The following is an 8,515-nucleotide window of genomic DNA, read 5'->3' as shown; positions in this document are numbered from 1 at the left end:
TCAGACTATTATTACTATTATTCTGACTGTTCTCATATTATTCTTCTCATTATTATCATTCTACATTTCCCTTCAGGGATTAATCAAGTTGATCTCATCTCATTATTCTAATGAAAAGAAGAAGAATTGTCATCATCATCATCACCATCCTCATTGTCATCAACATCAGTGTCACATTGGATCTCCTTCTTTGCTTCTTTATTCAGTTTGAGAGGCTGCAGGTTGTCAGAGACCAGCTGTGGTTATCTGGTCTCAGCTCTGAAGTCCAACCCCTCCCATCTGAGACACCTGGACCTGAGCGATAACAACCTTCAGGATCCAGGAGTGCAGCAGCTGTGTGGTGGACTGCAGAGTCCAGACTGTAGACTGGAGACTCTGAGGTCAGTTCACTGACTGTTTGTTCCTATTGTAGATCTTTAGTGTTGAATTATTGTTTGAACTCAGTGTTTGCACAGACATAACTTCTATTGAAGTTGATTTTCTTTTCCTGTCTTTGGATTTTTCTGAGGCTAAATTCAGTCTTTAGTCCCAAATGACTGAGTCTCACAGAAAGTTGGTCTCATTGTGTCTAAAGAGTCACATGTGTCAGCAGAAAATCCTCTGAACTAATATTTGTTGGAAATGGATCCAGTTTCTTTGATGCAGTAGAAATATTTCTTTGATCATTGATATTGATGGTTGAGAACACACACAGACAGGTGTGTTTCCATCACTTCAGAGGACATTCCATTGACTTCCATTGATTTCCTGGAGACAAAGCCAAACCAGAAGCACTACTTGGTGAACCCTAAGCACAAGCTGAACCTCAACTTCCAGACAGCTTCTTCCACACAGAAATCCAAACAGGTCCTGGACTAGATTATTGGCCCCTTTTTAGATGTTGCCATTGGATTTGGAGCAGGTGGTTGACCTTGGACTCACCTGTTGGGAGTCCCAGTTAGTGCAGCCTAATAATCCCTCATTCAGTCAGTTGAAATGGACAAAGTCCTGTGAGGACCCTCTGGTCCCAACATGTAAGAAACAGTAGATCAGTGGACAGACAAAGCATTACCTTGACCCATGTTGCTATTGGACCTTGATCTGTTGTCCAGTGTCTCCACAGAACCCGACTCTATGGAAACTTTAGTGCCAAAGAGGAACAGTGTGTCAGTTGTGTGGAAATATTTTGGCTTTAAAGAAAGAAGATGCTGCGTGGCGTCAAAACCTGCCTTGCTACTGTTGCTGCCTCATGGGCCAAGACTAGCAAGGCTAAAAGGCCGAGCACCACTGTGTCAAATGAACCGATCCCACCCAACATGACCAGATGTTGGAAAGTTTAACTCCATATGAATCGAATTGAAAACATCACATGGAAATTCCTGTTTCTCACAATGACTTTGAATTAAAGTCAGAGATTTTTCATCTTTCTGCACTTTCTTCTTCATGTTAATGTGACATCAATTCACACCTCAGCTAATTTCATCATAACAGCCTGGATGGACCAGTTTCTATTGACACTTGTGTTGTATTTATAATATTGTGTTGTTCTATTCATTGTTCATGTTTGTTCAATAAGAAAACAGGAAGTTGGTCTTTGCTTCTTTATTCAGGTTGGAGAACTGCAGTTTGTCAGAGACCAGCTGTTGTTATCTGGTCTCAGCTCTGAAGTCCAATCCCTCCCATCTGAGACACCTGGACCTGAGTCGGAACGACCTGAAGGATCCAGGAGTGCAGCAGCTGTGTGGTGGACTGCAGAGTCCAGACTGTAGACTGGAGACTCTGAGGTCAGACCCCATGTTTAGGTTGTGTGCTGAGATGAATGTGATGTGAAAGTTGTGCTGACACTAAACTGCAGACATGAGGCTGATATTAGACTGATCCACACTGAGGATCTTCATGGGAAAGGCTGTTTTCCCTCTCAGAGAAATGTGGCTGCACAACATGAGTTTGTATTGATGGAGCCACAGGTGGTGCTGGCAGAGCTTCAGAGCTGAAGTCACTCCGTCTTTATTGAAGCAGCAGCATGTTGGCATTCATATTAATGACAGCTCTTTGTCCCTTTTTGGATGGGACCGCTTTGAACCTGCATCCTGTTGGCTTCAGCTGTTTGGAGTTTCCACTTTCTAAACTTCTACTTTCTAAACCTTCTTCAGCTCTGAACACATTCTGAAACATTCAACACTTTCAAGAGGAACTTTGGTTTCTAACGTCACATCTTTGCTTCTTTATTCAGGTTGGAGAGCTGCAGTTTGTCAGAGACCAGCTGTGGTTATCTGGCCTCAGCTCTGAAGTCCAACCCCTCCCATCTGAGAGAACTGGACCTGAGTGGGAACAACCTGCAGGATCCAGATGTGCATCAGCTGCGTGATCTTGTCCAGAGTCAAGACTGTAGCCTGCAGACTCTGAGGTCAGTAGAGGGCTGGAGTCAGTCCATGGTGCTTTCAGCAGGATTGGACTAAACCCAGTCAGTATCAAAGCAAAGATCCAGGATTTCCTGTAAAGCTCCAACCTTCTCAGTGAAGCTGTGAGAGGAGAACAGGGACAGGCTTCAGGATTGGACAGAAAGACAGAGAGAGAGACAACAGTCAGCCAGTCAGATCAGCCAGAAGCTTGTTGTGATCATGTGTTTGAGTTGATGTGAAGACGACTGTTGCTGATGAAGTCAGTGAGTCAGGAACACAAAAACAGTCTTTTATCCAGATCAATGTCAGGCAGCTGAGGTTGAGCTTAATTCCTGCATTTCAATCCAACAAACACTGGTTCACTTTGGCCTGGTCGGTCACCATGGAAACTGGGTTGATCAATATAGTCATCTATAGCTAACTTGCACTGAAGCAGGATCAGTTTAATGTCTCACATGAGAATTTATGAGTAGCCAATCAACAAAGTGGAAAAACTCCAGTCAGTCTTCAAACAGGATCCCAGTCTGAACCAAATCCTGGTTCACCTTAAAGTCACAGTGAAGACCAGAGCAGTGGGCTGAGTCCTAGGTTCTGTCAGAGGTCATGTGGGCTCTGAATCAGCAAATCAGGTCAATTGAAGGTTTGTGATCATTTCAGTTCAGTCTGATCTAATTCTAGCAGTGAACAGTTTAATCCATAATGTGAAGGAATGAATCCAAACTACAGCCTGTGATGAACTGAGGAGAAATCTGATGGGATTGTCAGCAGGGACTGGACAGAACACACACGTTGCAGATCCATGATGTGTGGTGGTGCAGTGTATTGTCTGGAGCTAGTTGAGGGTTTGATGACTCCTTGTATGTGGACGCCTGCTGAGAGAAGGAGGAAATAAAAAGGAGGAAAAGAGAATCTGATTATTTATTTACTCTCCTTCTAACTGAGGTTGGTTCCAACAGGTTTGGCTCCAGGGGGGAAACAGTGACTCAATGTTCCAAAGACAAATCCTGTGAGTAACATGGAAACATTGTCTTCATCTAATTTTTAAAGTCTGATTTTACAAAGTGTTTTTGCTCATTTCATTGTCAAATCTTTCTAAATTGTGTTTTTGTCTTGGCTCAGGAAAACACCTGCGCCCAAAGAACTACAGGCTGTGTTTGATTTGAGGTTCCTGCAGATCCTTCCAAGTCTCAACAGGTCTTGAAATTCAGTTATCAGATATTTAGAATAATCGGGCAGCACAGTGGCTTAGTGGTTAGCACAGTTGCCTCACATCAAGAAAGTTCCTGGTTTGAAACCCATCAGGGGCCTTTCTGTGTGGAGTTTGCATGTTCTCCCTGTCCTTGTGTTGGTTTTCTCCAGGTACTCTGGTTTCCTCCCACAGTCCAACATGTATGTCAGGTTGATTGGTGACTCTAGTGAGTGTGAGTGTGTGAGGTTGTTTTTCTCTATGTGGCCCTGTGATGGACTGGTGACCTGTCCAGGGTGGACCCCTGGCTTTCACTCAAAGAGAGCTGGGATAGGCTCCAGCAGATCCGTGGAACCCTGGTTAGGAATAAGGGGGTACAGATGGATGGATATTTGGAACATCTGGCTAAATCTACAAACAGTTTGTATTCACACAGACCGAGGTGTAAACACGACACCTGATTTGGCATAGGGTCTTTGTAGCTTTGGACGGCTAACAGCTGTCAGACCGGACAGATGTTTTTGATATACAGTGCATCTGGAAAGAGAAGTGCCTTAGTCAGGGAGGTGACGTAGAACCCGATGGTCACTCTGAAAGAGCTCCAGCATTTCTCTGTGGAGAGAGGAGAACCTTCCAGAGGAACAACCATCTCTGCAGCAGTCCACCAACCAGGCCTGTGTGGTAAAGTGGCCTGACAGAAGGCACTCCTCAGTAAAAGGCACATGACAGTCCACTTGGAGTTAGCCAAAATGCAGTTGAAGGACTCTCAGACCTTTTTATTTTTAATACATTTGCAAAGATTTTAAACAAACAAACATGTTTATCCTCTCCAAAGTTCAGCTTCACAATATGTCACATAGAAAGTGTCTATTTATTGAATGTCATTCAAATGTGTTGATCTGTGTGTATGAGGAGCCCAGAGTCCATAGAGCTGCTGCTGGAAACTGTCTAATCATCAGGGCTGGATTAACCAGGGGCCTGAGAGCTCAGGGGCCCTTGGGCCTGTGTCTGTATGAGGGGACTCTTGTTGTGTCTCTATCTAGTGGCTGAAAGCAGCAACAACACTTGGTCAGGCTGAAACTCTGACCTCCCACTTGCAGCGAACCAATGGCACGAGAATCACATTCCTGAGTGAGGCAGGAGTGATATCCTCTGACAGTTTATGACTATGAAACTTTTGTAACTTACTAAGGTTAACAACCGGGGATGGTACAAGTACTGCAATGTGAAGACTCCCCTTTTGACAAAGAGCAGGCCAACGGCCCTCACAAAGAACAATGAACAGACTCCCCCTGCTCACCTCCTGCCATAAATACCTTAAGACTATTCCCTTTTCAGACAAGACGTGAAACCTATACAATGACCAATGAACTGGTCTTCATATCATGTCCTTATATTCCTGCTTTGGTTGATAAACATGTAATATGTGTGACCAGACCTACAGAGCATCGTTGTCAGATTATGGTGTGATATAGAGGCTGTTCTATTGTTTATGTTATTCCTGCTTGTAGTTAATCTCTACATAACTATGAGGTTTATTGGTTTTCATTTTTGTTGTGCTGAACTATTCTGACTGACTCTGATTAGTTATTTTATCATTTGTTTAAACTTTGCTGGGTGGAAAAAGAAATCATGTTCCCATCTTAAGAATCAATCTTAAAACATACAACACTTAAAGAATAGGATCATCTCTTGATTCACAGAGATTAGTGAGACTGCCCATCACAGTCAGGAGACTGAACCAAATATGGAGCACTTCCTAGACCAATCAAATCATGTTATGCACAATGAAGGACAAACCAGATGGATTCCCCCACCCAGCACATCCAGATACAAAAACACATTACAAAGACAGACACAGCAGAACTAAGAAAAAGAAGAAAAGTGAACAGGAATCGGCCTGAAGAACAGGAACTTGAAGCACACTTGAGAATGAACACTTGGGGAACTGAACACCCTGAAGAGAACAGAAATGGACAGATTCAGAGAAAGTTAAGAGATGTCCAGACTCTCAAGATCAAAGACTCTCAGAAAGATCTACAGAAGAACCACGAAGTAGAGATTGTTTTACTGCCCGGCAGAAACAAAAGAAACAAAGACATCCTCCTTGCGTGTGGCTGTCCTCCAGCTGACCATCTCACATCAACCAACTCCATGAGACGACCCTGCAGCGACCAGAAGGAGAGCGAGAAAGACGACAAACTGACTCAGGCCCGAAGCCCAAGACTCCGGGGAACGTCTAATCCTGCTGGCAGACTGCAGCCAGACCATCCCACAGACGAACGGACCGAGCCTCAGTAAACCTGAGGACAACTGTGGCTGTGCTGGTTGTCTCACACTAATCAGTTGGTCTCCATAATTACTAGAACTTCCTCCGAAACTATGTTTAGACCTCAGACTCAAACACAGAACATAAATTAATCTAAAGATTTCTCTTCCACCACTGCAAACAAGCTGCTGTTAGACTGTTCTAATGTTTGATTCTTTAATTCAGCTCATGTCTCTGATCAGTTCTCCCTCTGTTTCCCCCTGTGGAAATATTGGAAATAGCTGAATTAATCTTCCAAAGACAACTGACTGGTATCATTGATGTTATTTCACACAGTAAATACGTCACTGGATCAGGAGAACTCTCCCTCAGATTGTAGACTGATTTCATGTATTACTCATTAACTGACTGGTTGATCCACCAAAAAAGGATCTGGTGCCCCAAATTATTAAGATGCTTTATGTTAGAAAAATTAAAATGTTACCCTCAAGTTTGTTAATCCACTTTACTTTAATGTAAGTCAAAAACACTTTTGAGTAGGGCCTGTTACCTCTTGTCTCTTCCTAAGGTCAGTCTGTTCTGACCTTCACTTTCTGATAAGACACTTAGTATCGAAACCCAGATGTTTTGCAGTTTCATGGGAAACTGCCTCCTCTTTCTTCTTCTATCACATGACTGTTTGTATCATAGTATTAAAATGATGTGCTGCCCAGCTAAGGGCGAGTGATCCTCATGCTGTACCAAGGTGCTGTGTGACTGTTACTCCTTGCAAGTAAAACCTCTATATAATCTTACCGAAGTTCGTCCTCTGAGTCTATTTGTTAAAGAATTTACCTAACAACTTGGGGGCTCGTCCGGGATTGCAATATCTCCTCTTCCTTCCAGGTTTTGACCTAAAAACCTTGCACGGGGGAGTCTTTAGACTCCTGACTGAAAGCCCTCCGCCCCGCCCCATAAAGGAACGGTTTGGAGCATTGAGAGGCTAGGATCTGCTGTGAGGGGAGAGGAGTGACGCAATTGAACTTTAAAAGAGAGACCAGAGACGGACTCCTGTAAGGTAAGAGAATTTTAATTTGGTAAAACTGAGTACAGTCTCAGTGGGTCTAATTCGAACAAAACCGTCACCTGAGTAGAGTCTCAGGGAATTAGAGCCCAAACAAAACCGGTGCGGAGTCCCTAGGAGTTTCTGGCTCTCTGGGAGCCCCGGGTGGTCCTGGGTCCTTCGGGTCACGCAAGCTGAGTAGAGTCTCAGTGAATTGCGGTCTCATATCGGGCTGAGGGGTTGGTGATTACAAAACGGGTCACTGACTAAAAATATCATTGACTTGACTTGAGTGCTGAAATTCAAACAAAACCGAAACTTGTGTGGCCTACGGGACACTGGGTCAAACATGTTCGGGTAAAACCGAGCAGGGCTTTCAGGAAATCAGAAACTCGGGATGAACCCGTGGTCTGTGGGAGACCCAAAGTAAACTACCCCGTGGTCTGTGGGAGACCCAAAGTAAACTACCCCGTGGTCTGTGGGGGACCCGGAACAAAAAGGAGCCCCGGTGCGCGTCGATAGTGCTTTTGAGCATAACAAAACAGAATATTGGTACCATGGAAAGAATATAAAAACATAGAGATGATTAATGTGACATTAAGAGAGTTAAACAGCTGCTCCATCTCCTCCAATCAGATCAGTAACTAAACAATAACAGTAATTAAAATAATTTAAAAAACAAAAAGGGGGGGGTAAGGAGCCTGTTAAAATAATAAGTGTAGGCCTACAATAATTATAATAATAAATAGCAGTGAGTAAAAACAAATAGTAACTGAATATATAAGAAAATAAAATAAAATAAAATAGAAGAACTAGTCGGTGACACTCAAAATTGATGCATCAAAAGGATCCTTAAAAAAAAAAAAAAAAATTTGAAAAATGGAAAAATAAATATGGCTTTTCGGGGAAGTTAAACTGTGAAGGCTGTAGAAAGTGAGTGAAGGACATAAAAAGTAAGACTAAGGGAAATCAGAAGGATCAGAGAAAAGAAGGGCTGTTTGCAGCAGAAGATATGGTTAAAGTTTAAAGTGGTTAAAGAAAGTTAGAGTGGACAGAGAGGGAGAGAGAGAAAGGAAGGAGAAAGAGACAGAAGCAAATAGAAAAACAGGTAAAAGTCTCTTCACCAACATTGTATTTAGGGCAAACTGTTGAATTTACAGATGAACAAACTATGTCATGCTGTAGACCACCTCCTCATCCTAATAATCCACCACCGGCTCAGCTTCCTCCGTACGCCCAGGGAGAGGAGGGTGGGGACGAGGTCGTGGCCGGAGACCTGGCAGACAGCAGATAGTTGATCATGACTACTGCTATGTCTGTGGAGAAGCAGGACACTGGGCCAAGAGCTGCCCACAGAGAAAGACACGCCCTGAGCACCAGGAGGGAGGAGCAGGATACTCTGCATGACTAGACAGCAAAAAAAGGTCAGATGCAAAATACACACACTGAACAGAATAAAGAGATATGAGACACACATCTGACTGAAGCTAACATTTGAGCCTAGAAGGAGAAACTGAACTCATGCTGTATGAAGGAAAACCAAAAGTGACATTGTTGGTGCGAGGAGTTAAAATAAAATTCCTGTGTGACACAGGAGCTTGTAGGTCAGTTCTTAGTAATCCACCAGACAAACTCAG

General features: G+C 43.4%; 1 protein-coding gene, 1 long non-coding RNA gene and 1 pseudogene across 2 annotated transcripts in view; 2 read left to right on the top strand and 1 right to left on the bottom strand.

The window, feature by feature from the left end:
- The window catches only part of LOC113121849 (uncharacterized), a 1,077,549-nt gene that overhangs the window by 631,738 nt on the left and 437,296 nt on the right, over positions 1 to 8,515 (bottom strand).
- The window catches only part of LOC113121854 (uncharacterized), a 957,344-nt pseudogene that overhangs the window by 676,721 nt on the left and 272,108 nt on the right, over positions 1 to 8,515 (top strand).
- The window catches only part of LOC113121924 (uncharacterized), a 308,641-nt gene continuing 302,459 nt past the window's right edge, over positions 2,334 to 8,515 (top strand). The window contains exons 1-2 of the long non-coding RNA XR_003294802.1: positions 2,334 to 2,386; positions 3,338 to 3,387. This is a non-coding gene — a long non-coding RNA (uncharacterized LOC113121924). The remainder of the gene's footprint in view (positions 2,387 to 3,337; positions 3,388 to 8,515) is intronic.

Source organism: Mastacembelus armatus, chromosome 20 (assembly GCF_900324485.2).
Source record: "Mastacembelus armatus chromosome 20, fMasArm1.2, whole genome shotgun sequence".
Classification (NCBI taxonomy): domain Eukaryota; kingdom Metazoa; phylum Chordata; class Actinopteri; order Synbranchiformes; family Mastacembelidae; genus Mastacembelus; species Mastacembelus armatus.
This window is presented reverse-complemented; position numbering and strand designations above follow the sequence as displayed.